The sequence below is a fragment of the Pan troglodytes genome, chromosome 18, assembly GCF_028858775.2.
Source record: "Pan troglodytes isolate AG18354 chromosome 18, NHGRI_mPanTro3-v2.0_pri, whole genome shotgun sequence".
In the NCBI taxonomy this organism is placed as follows: domain Eukaryota; kingdom Metazoa; phylum Chordata; class Mammalia; order Primates; family Hominidae; genus Pan; species Pan troglodytes.
Genome location: NC_072416.2, coordinates 4,243,524 through 4,252,144, shown reverse-complemented (window position 1 = coordinate 4,252,144; position 8,621 = coordinate 4,243,524). Strand labels below are relative to the sequence as shown.

Genomic DNA, 8,621 nt, shown 5'->3' with positions numbered 1-8,621 from the left:
CCCTGTGGAGCGAAGGGTGAAGCCTCCGGATGCCAGTCCCTCATCGCTGGCCGGGTCGCGCTGTGGTGAAAGGGGCGGAGCCTGCACCCGCCCCGCCCCCCCCCCCACGCCCCGCCCGCCCCGCGCCGCGCGGGGAGGAGGAGGAGGAGGAGCCGCGGCGGGGCCCGCACTGCAGCGCCAGCGTCCGAGCGGGCGTCCGAGCGGGCGGCCGAGCTCCCGGCGCGGCCTGGCCCCGAGCCCCGAGCCGGCGTCGCTCAGCAGCAGGTCGCGGCCGCAGCCCCATCCAGCCCCGCGCCCGCCATGCCGTCCGCGGGCCCCGCCTGAGCCGCGGCCTCCGCGCGCGGGCGGGCCTGGGGACGGCGGGGCCATGCGCGCGCTGCCCTAACGATGCTGCCCGCCGCGCCCGCCCGCCTGGCGCTGGCCCTGGGCCTGGGCCTGTGGCTCGGGGCGCTGGCGGGGGGCCCCGGGCGCGGCTGCGGGCCCTGCGAGCCCCCCTGCCTCTGCGGCCCAGCGCCCGGCGCCGCCTGCCGCGTCAACTGCTCGGGCCGCGGGCTGCGGACGCTCGGTCCCGCGCTGCGCATCCCCGCGGACGCCACAGCGCTGTGAGTAGCGGGCCCAGCGGCACCCGGGAGAGGCCGCGGGACGGGCGGGCGTGGGCGCGTTCCCTGGCCCGGGACGGGAAGCAGGACGCGGGCCAGGACGCTCCCAGGGCGAGGCTCCGGCGCGGCACGGCGGCCCTGCTAAATAAGGAACGCCTGGAGCCGCGGTTGGCACTGCCCCGGGGAGCCGAAAAACCCCGGGTCTGGAGACAGACGTCCCACCCGGGGGCTCTGCAGACGCCAGCGGGGGCGGGGCGCGGAGGCCGCGCTCAGCTGGGGGGACAAACAGTCGCTAATTGGAGAGGAATTGGGATGCGGCCTGGGGCTGCGGGGTACCCGGAGAGGTGGGGATGGCTGTAGGGGGCGGCAGGGAAGAGTTCCAGGAGGTGTCTGGACAAGGATTTGATGGATGTGCAAGAATTGGGCTGATGCTTAGGACGGGGCGATGAGGTGGGTCCAGAAGAAGGGGGGTGAACGGTGTGAGCAAAGACCGTGAGGCTGGAGGCTGGCCACGGGAGGTGTGAGGGGTAGGGGCAGGGTGGGAGGTGGGCTCGCGGGTGGGCTGGGGTCATGAAGGGCCTCAGGCGCTCTGCTATTGGGTTCCAAGGCTATCCTGAGAACAGGGGTGAGGGGGGATTGCCGTGGGGGGTTAAAGCCTTGTCATGTTCGCTTTCGGGAGGTAAAAACAACAGGTGGCCTTTATGGAGACGCTGCCCAGAGCCAGGTCTGTGCCAGGCTCCTGTTGGGGGTCGTCATGCGGAATCCTGACTCTGACCATCCGAGGCATAGGGACCGTGGAGATTTGCATTTCACAGATGAGGAAACAGGTTTGGAGAGGTGACACGACGTGTCCCAGGCATCACAGCCAGGACAGGATCTGTCCCAGGCATCACAGCCGGGATGTGCATAGCAGGGGTTTGGAACTACGAGGTGCCCAGGACCCAGGGTTGGATTGAAAAGGGCGCAGGGGACTAAGATAAGCAGACAGTTGTCCCCAGCGCTGGGGAGAGTCTTGGGACCAGTCTGATGCCTTGTATTTCCCAGGCTCCAGGCTCCTCGCCGGGACAGTGTCTCCTTGGGTGCGTGCTGGATCCCTGGGGGACGTGGCACATCCCCAGGCTTGCTAAACATTGGGTGGGTTCTGGCATTTGGTTTTGTAACGTTTCTGGGTCACTCCCGCCTGTGGCCACCCTTCCTTAGGGGAGCCTTGTGTCCTTGGGGCTTTGCTGGGTGGTCTCGAGGGTGGGAGAAGAATGGGTTCTCCTGGACCAATGGAGCCCGTGCCCCTCGGGGCCACATTGCTCCTGCGCTCCCTGACTGCGGACGCGTGTGTCTCGCGGCTGTCTCTGTGGAGATGGCCTCCTCCTGCCTGGCAGCAGCGCCCACAGAATTGCATCAGACCTACCCCACCCGTTGTTTCTGATGCTGTAGCTGAGGGCTCCTCTGTCTGCCAGGCCGGTCACTGGGGACTCTGTCCAGGTCCTGGTGGTTCCTGCTTCCCAGCACCTGATGGTGTCCATGAGAGCAGCCCCTCAGGAGCTGTCCAGGAGAGAAGGGCGCTGGTGGCTGCTGAGCAGAGGGCAAGGCCCGTGTTCTCCAGGCCCTTGGCACAGCAGTGGAGCCCCCGCCCCTGCCTTGTGTTGTCCTCTTAGGCTCTGGTCCTGGGGTTTGGAGGAGGGGGACCCTGGGAGTTGGTGGCCTGTCCCAGCCTGAGCTGGCAAGATTCCGAATGCCAGGCCCCTCAAGTGTGCAACAGGGCACAGGGTGACCTCATGTGGGCAGGTGGGTGCTGTTCTGTACACACCTGGGGCCGCCGCTGGGAGAGTTCTGGAAGGTGGGGTGAGGGGACCCATGGGAAACTAGGGCCTTAGGAAGGATGTTAAGGCCCTGGCTGGCCCCCCAGGCCACCCTCTGTGCTGTGGGGGCAGCCCAGCCATTTTGCTGTCTACCCTGCAAACTCCTCCTCGGGGAGACGGCTGGGTTTTCCCCAGGGAAGAGGGGTCAAGCTGGGAGAGGTGAAGGACACAGATCACAGCTGCTGGCAGGTGTTTAAGGGTCCAGGAGCGTTGCTGTCGGGGTGTCACCAGTAGCCTTCCTGGGGGGCTCACGCAGGTGCCTCTCCACTTGTGGCTCCCTGGCTGCTGAAGCTCAGCAGGGACAGCTGTGTCCAGTTCCAGGTGGAGGACAGCCAGGGCTTCTGAGGCCACAGCCTGCCTTGGGTTAATGATGCTGCCGAGAGGTGGTGGCTTTTGGAAAAGATGGCATACTGCAAAACGTGCTGCTCTGTGTGGCTCGAAGCTTCGTGGGGAGACGTGGGCAGAGCCGTGGCTGACTCACAGACCCCCCACCCCAGAGCCTGCCCTGCCCTCCCTGCCCTCCCTGCCCCGAGCCTTCTCCCTCCTGACCCATGTGTTTTTTTTTTTTTTTTTTTTTTTTTTGAGACAGAGTTCACTCTTGTTGCCAAGGCTGGAGTGCAATGGCACGATCTCGGCTCATGGCAACCTCCGCCTCCTGGGTTCAAGCGCTTTTCCTGCCTCAGCCTCCCGAGTAGCTGGGATTACAGGCGTGCACCACCATGCCTGGCTAATTTTGTATTTTTAGTAGAGACAGGGTTTCTCCATATTGGTCAGGCTGGTCTTGAACTCCTGACCTCAGATGATCCGCCCGCCTCGGCCTCCCACAGTGCTGGGATTACAGGCATGAGCCACCACGCCCAGCCCTGACCCATGTTTTGAACCAAATTCCAGCCACCCTTTTATCTGCAAGCATTTTGGAGGGCATCGCAATACTGCAGACCCACCTAACACAACAGACAATTCCTTCATGCCACCGAAGGCCTGGTGTGTTCACATTTTTGGTTTAATAGTTTGAATTAAGAGCCAAATAAGGTCCACACACTGCAATTAGTTGACGTCTTTTTTTTTTTTTTTTTTTTTTTTTTTTGAGACGGAGTCTTGCTCTTGTCTGCAGGCCGCAGTGCAGTGGCATGATCTCAGCTCACCGCAACCTCCGACTCCCTGGTTCAAGCGATTCTCCTGCCTCAGCCTCCCGAGTACCTGGTAGCTGGGTTTACAGGCGTGCACCACCGTGCCCAGCTAATTTTTGTATTTTTAGTAGAGACGGGGTTTTACCGTGTTGGCCAGGATGGTCTCGATCTCCTGACCTCGTGATCTGCCCACGTCGGCCTCCCAAAGTGCTGGGATTACAGGTGTGAGCCACCACACCCGGCCAATGTCTTTTAAAAATATATACGTTTTTGTTTTTGTTTTTGTTTTTTGAGACGGAGTTTCGCTCTTGTTGCCCAGGCTGGAGTGCAGTGGCGCGATCTCAGCTCACGGCAACCTCCGCCTCCCGGGTTCAAGTGATTCTCCTGCCTCAGCCTCTCCAGTAGCTCGGATTACAGGCATGTGCCACCATGCCTGGCTAATTTTGTATTTTTAGGAGAGACGGGGTTTCTCCACGTTGGTGAGGCTGGTCTCAAACTCCTGACCTCAAGTGATCCGCCTGCCTTGGCCTCCCAAAGTGTTGGGATTACAGGTGTGAGCCAGCGTGCCCAGACAAAAATATATATGTGTCTTTAAGGCTGGTCAAGCAAAGCATTGGGACTGGAGAAAGAATGAAGAATTCTACCTGGCTGTGATCAATTCGTTGTGAACACCACTGTGCTTGGACCAGCTAGCTGATGTCTTTTGTTTTGTTTTGTTTGAGACGGAGTCTGGCTCTGTCACCCAGGCTGGAGGACAATGGTGTGATCTCGGCTCACTGCAGCCTCCACCTCCCGGGTTCAAGCGATTCTCCTGCCTCAGCCTCCTGAGTAGCTGGGATTAGAGGCGCGTGCCACCACGCCCGGCTAATTTTTAAAAATATTTTTAGTAGAGATGGGGTTTCACCATGTTGGTCAGGCTGGTCTTGAACTCTTGGCCTTAGGTGATCTGCTTGCCTCGGCCTCCCGAAGTGCTGGGATTACAGGTGTGAGTGATGCATTTTATTTATTTATTTATTTATTATTATTATTTGAGATGGAGTCTCACTCTGTTGCCCAGGCTGGAGTGCAGCCGTGCCATCTCGGCTCACTGCAAGCTCCGCCTCCTGGGTTCACGCCATTCTCCTGCCTCAGCCTCCCGAGTAGTCTGGACTGGTGCCCGCCACCATGCCCAGCTAATTTTTTGTATTTTTAGTAGAGACGGGGTTTCACCGTGTTAGCCAGGATGGTCTGGATCTCCTGACCTCGTGATCCGCCCGCCTCGGCCTCCCAAAGTGCTGGGACTACAGGCGTGAGCCACCGCCTGTCTTTTAAGTGTCCGATGATGCCTAGGAGCTTCCCTTCCTCTCTTTTTCCTTGTGCAATTTGTTGAAGAAACTGGCTCCTGCAGCCTGGATTTCTCGCTGTGTCTTGGGGGTGCCACCTCCATGGTGTCACCTCCGTGGTGCTGTGAGTGTGTCCTTCGTGTTTCTTGTAAATTGGTCATTGGAGCCGACATCCCATTGTCCCAGAGGTTGTCCTGGCTGGCACTGACCTAGGTGTAGATGTCATCAGCTCAGGGCCCCCTGCTCTAAAGGCCACTTCTGGTGCTGGTTGCCACTCACCCTGGCTGGGGGTCACCTGGGTCTGCTGCTGTCTCGCAAATGCTGGGGTCCAGGACTGGGCACATCGAGGGACTTGGTAGGTGCTTGGTTCACTGATGTAAAATATAGGAGCACCCGGGGCCTTGCCCTTTCCCACCCGCATCCCTGAATGACAGGAGAGTGTGGGAGAGTGTAGGGGCAGGAGGGGCAGACCCCGGGGCCCCTGCCTGGGATTGGCGTCGGGGAAGACAGGCATTCTGGAGCGACCCCTAGGCCTGATGCCTTAGAGCGCAACTGCCAGAGACACAGCTTCCTTGGGGGGCTGGCCAGGCCACGGAGGGGCCCCTGGCTCCCATTTCTGGTCCCTGGATCCTGAGAGCGAGGACTAGGGATTGTCACCAAGGCCTCCATGAGCCCTCAGCGGAAGGAGGGCCACCCTCGAGGGCTCCGTTATCACTGGAGCCCGCGTTCAACCAACACGCAGATGATTCTCCAAGGACAGAGATGGATGATGGGGAGGGGGCTGGCCTGGAAGGACCCCCAGTGCAGGTGACATTGAAGCCAGGTTTCAAAGCTCCCACAGGGAGCTGCCCAGAGAGAGTCCCCAAGGGGCAAGGTGACTCGGGGGCAGGGGTAGGGCCTCTGTCAGGAGAGCCTAGGAGAGGCCCGTGTCTTCTAGGAAGAGCCCTGGCAGCAGAGCGGAGGCAGTGATGAGGACCTGCATCCTGCATGTCCAGCTGGCCTCACCCGGGGTCCCTGAGCCGGGTCTTACGTGGCTCCCGCACTCGGGCGTTCAGAATGTGCCTGCGTGAGAAACGGTAGTTTCTTTATTAGACATGGGTGCAAACTCGCCAAACTTGTGGACAAAAATGTGGACAAGAAGTCACACGCTCACTCCTGTACGCGATTGCCGGCAGGGGTGGGGGAAGGGATGGGGAGGCTTTGGTTGTGTCTGCAGCAGTTGGGAATGTAGGGCACCCGAGCTCCCACACTGCAGAGGCGACTGTGGAGACAGAGAGCACCTGCAGGTCATCCATGCAGTATCGGCTTGCATCCAGATCATACAGGGAACACTATGATTCAACAACAGACAGGGACCCCGTTTAAACATGGACAAGGGGTCACTCACGCCTGGAATCCCAGCAGTTTGGGAGGCCAGGGTGGGTGGATCGCTTGAGCCCAGGAGTTTCACACCAGCCTGGGCAACAGGGTGAGACCCCGGTCTCTAAAAAATAAAAGAACATTGGCCGGGCGTGGTGGTATGCATCTGTGGTCCCAGCTATTCAGGAGACTGAGGTGGGACATCACTTGAGCCGAGGAGATCAAGGCTGCAGTGAGCTGTGATCACACCACTGCACTCCAGGCTGGGTCACAGAGCAAGACCCTGTCTCAAAAAAAAAAAAAAAAAAAAAAAATCACAGGATCTGAACAGAGATTTCTCCAAAGAAGACGCACAGATGGCCAACAGCGTGTGAGAAGATGGTCGGCCTCATTAGTCATGAGGGAAACGGAAATCAAAACCACTGTCCAGCCGGGCGCAGTGCCTCACGCCTGTAATCCCAGCACTTTAGGAGAGCAGATGGCTTGAGGCCAGGAGTTTGAGGCCAGCCTGGGCAACATAGCGAGACCAATAAATAGATATTAGTGGTGGTGCCTGTAGTCCCAGCTAGTTGGGAGGCTGAGGGGGGAGGATTCCCTGAGTCTATGAGGTTGAGACTGCAGTTAGCTGTGATGGTGCCACTGCACTCCAGCCTGGGCGACTAGGAAACGGTCTTTAAAAAAAAAACAAAACAAAACAGGGTGGGCGCGGTGGTTCACGCCTGTAATCTCAGCACTTTGGGAGGCCAAGGTGGGGGGATCACAAGGTCAGGAGTTTGACCAGCCTGACCAACATGGTGAAACCCCGTTCTACTAAAAATACAAAAATTAGCGAGGTGTGGTGGTGGGCGCCTGTAATCCCAGCTAATTAGGAGGCTGAGGCAGGAGAATCACTTGAACCTGGGAGGCGGAGGTTGCAGTGAGCCAATATCACACCATTACACTCTAGCCTGGTCAACAGAGCGAGACTCTGTCTCAAAAAAAAAAAAAAAAAATGCTGAGCATGGTGGCGCATGCCTGTAGTCTCAGCTACTTTGGGGGCTGAGGCAGGAGAATCGCTTGAACCTGGGAGGCAGAGGTTGCAGTGAGGCAAGATTGCACCATTGCACCCCAGCCTGGGAGACAGAGTGAAACTCTGTCTCAAAAAGAAAAGGTCTAGGAAGAGTCCACACCCTCTCCCCGCCGTGGCCACGCCGGGCCCCGCGCTGAGCCCTCTGTGTTCTTGTCTCTCCATACCTCATCACGGCACTGCAGGGTTGCAGCCACTCCTGGTCTCATTTTACAGACCAGGAAATTGAGGCTCTGAGAAGCCGTGGTGGAGATGATTTCATCAGCATGCTCTGGGGCAGACCCCTGGAGCCGCACAGGGTGCCTGGGGCCCACACTAGTGCCCTGGTTTATAGACAGAGGTGGCAGTGGCGCTTCCGAGTCGGGCTGGGATGTGCTTGCACTCCCCGAGGGGCTGAGGGGCCGAGGGGCCCTGCGCCCAGGTGCAGCTGCTTGGGTGCTGCCAGCCCCTCCCACCTCTCCCTCCCTGGCTCATCCCTGCTGTGTCCCTTCCCTCTAGTTTCCTGTTCAGTTTCAGGAAGGAGGCTGGGAACCCAGATGTAGGGAATTTGCGCCCTGGAGTCAGACCTGGGTTCACGTCCCAGCACCTCCACTTCTGGTGTGACCTTGGTCCAGTCTCTCAGCCTCAGTTTCCTCACCTGTAAAGTGGGCTCCATGATTAGATGCACCCTGCAGGGCAGTGTAGCAGTGACCTGGCTCAGCCACTGGCAGCCCCAACAATCATAACTTGTTAAAGTAGCTCTGTCGGTTCCCTCAGGGGTTCCAGGGGCGCATTCCCCTGTCCTCCATGCACTGTGAGACCTGCCCTGCCACAGAGCAGAGTGTAACAGCCTGAGGGTGAGAGCCAGGCACTGTGCCTGTGCTTAGACCGGACACTGGACGACGGGAGCCAGTGCAGCCTGGGCGGGTGGACTCCTATGGACCCCTCAGCACCCAGCCTCGGTGGCTTCAGCGCAGGGCCGCGTGGCTGTGGGGGCTCACAAGACCCGGCCCACTCCTGCTTGTGCCTACATCTGGGTGTTTGCCCATTGGTGCCTTTTGACGCGTTCTGGTGTGTGTGAGACGTGCGGGGCTGGGAAGTGTTGGCAGAGCCGCGAGTACCGTCCTCACTCCTTTTGTTCTTTTGACGTAAGCTGGCGAGTGGCACTGCCTGAGTTCCGCTCAGTGCCCGCCCTGAGCGGGCATCCTTGCTGTTAGGTGGTGGCGGTGTGCGCTGTCGCTGGTGGGCACCGAGAGCCTTTGGGAGCTTTGGGGAGGTTGTGCCAAGCTTGAGCCTCGACGTCCCCCTTC

General features: G+C 59.4%; 1 long non-coding RNA gene across 1 annotated transcript; it reads left to right on the top strand.

Annotated features, from left to right (window-relative positions):
- The first annotated feature begins 1,055 nt into the window (after nt 1-1,055).
- LOC134808723 (uncharacterized) lies at nt 1,056-6,976 on the top strand. The gene is made up of 2 exons (XR_010152209.1): nt 1,056-1,426; nt 1,644-6,976. It is a non-coding gene; the product is annotated as an uncharacterized LOC134808723 (long non-coding RNA).
- The last annotated feature ends 1,645 nt before the right edge of the window (nt 6,977-8,621 follow it).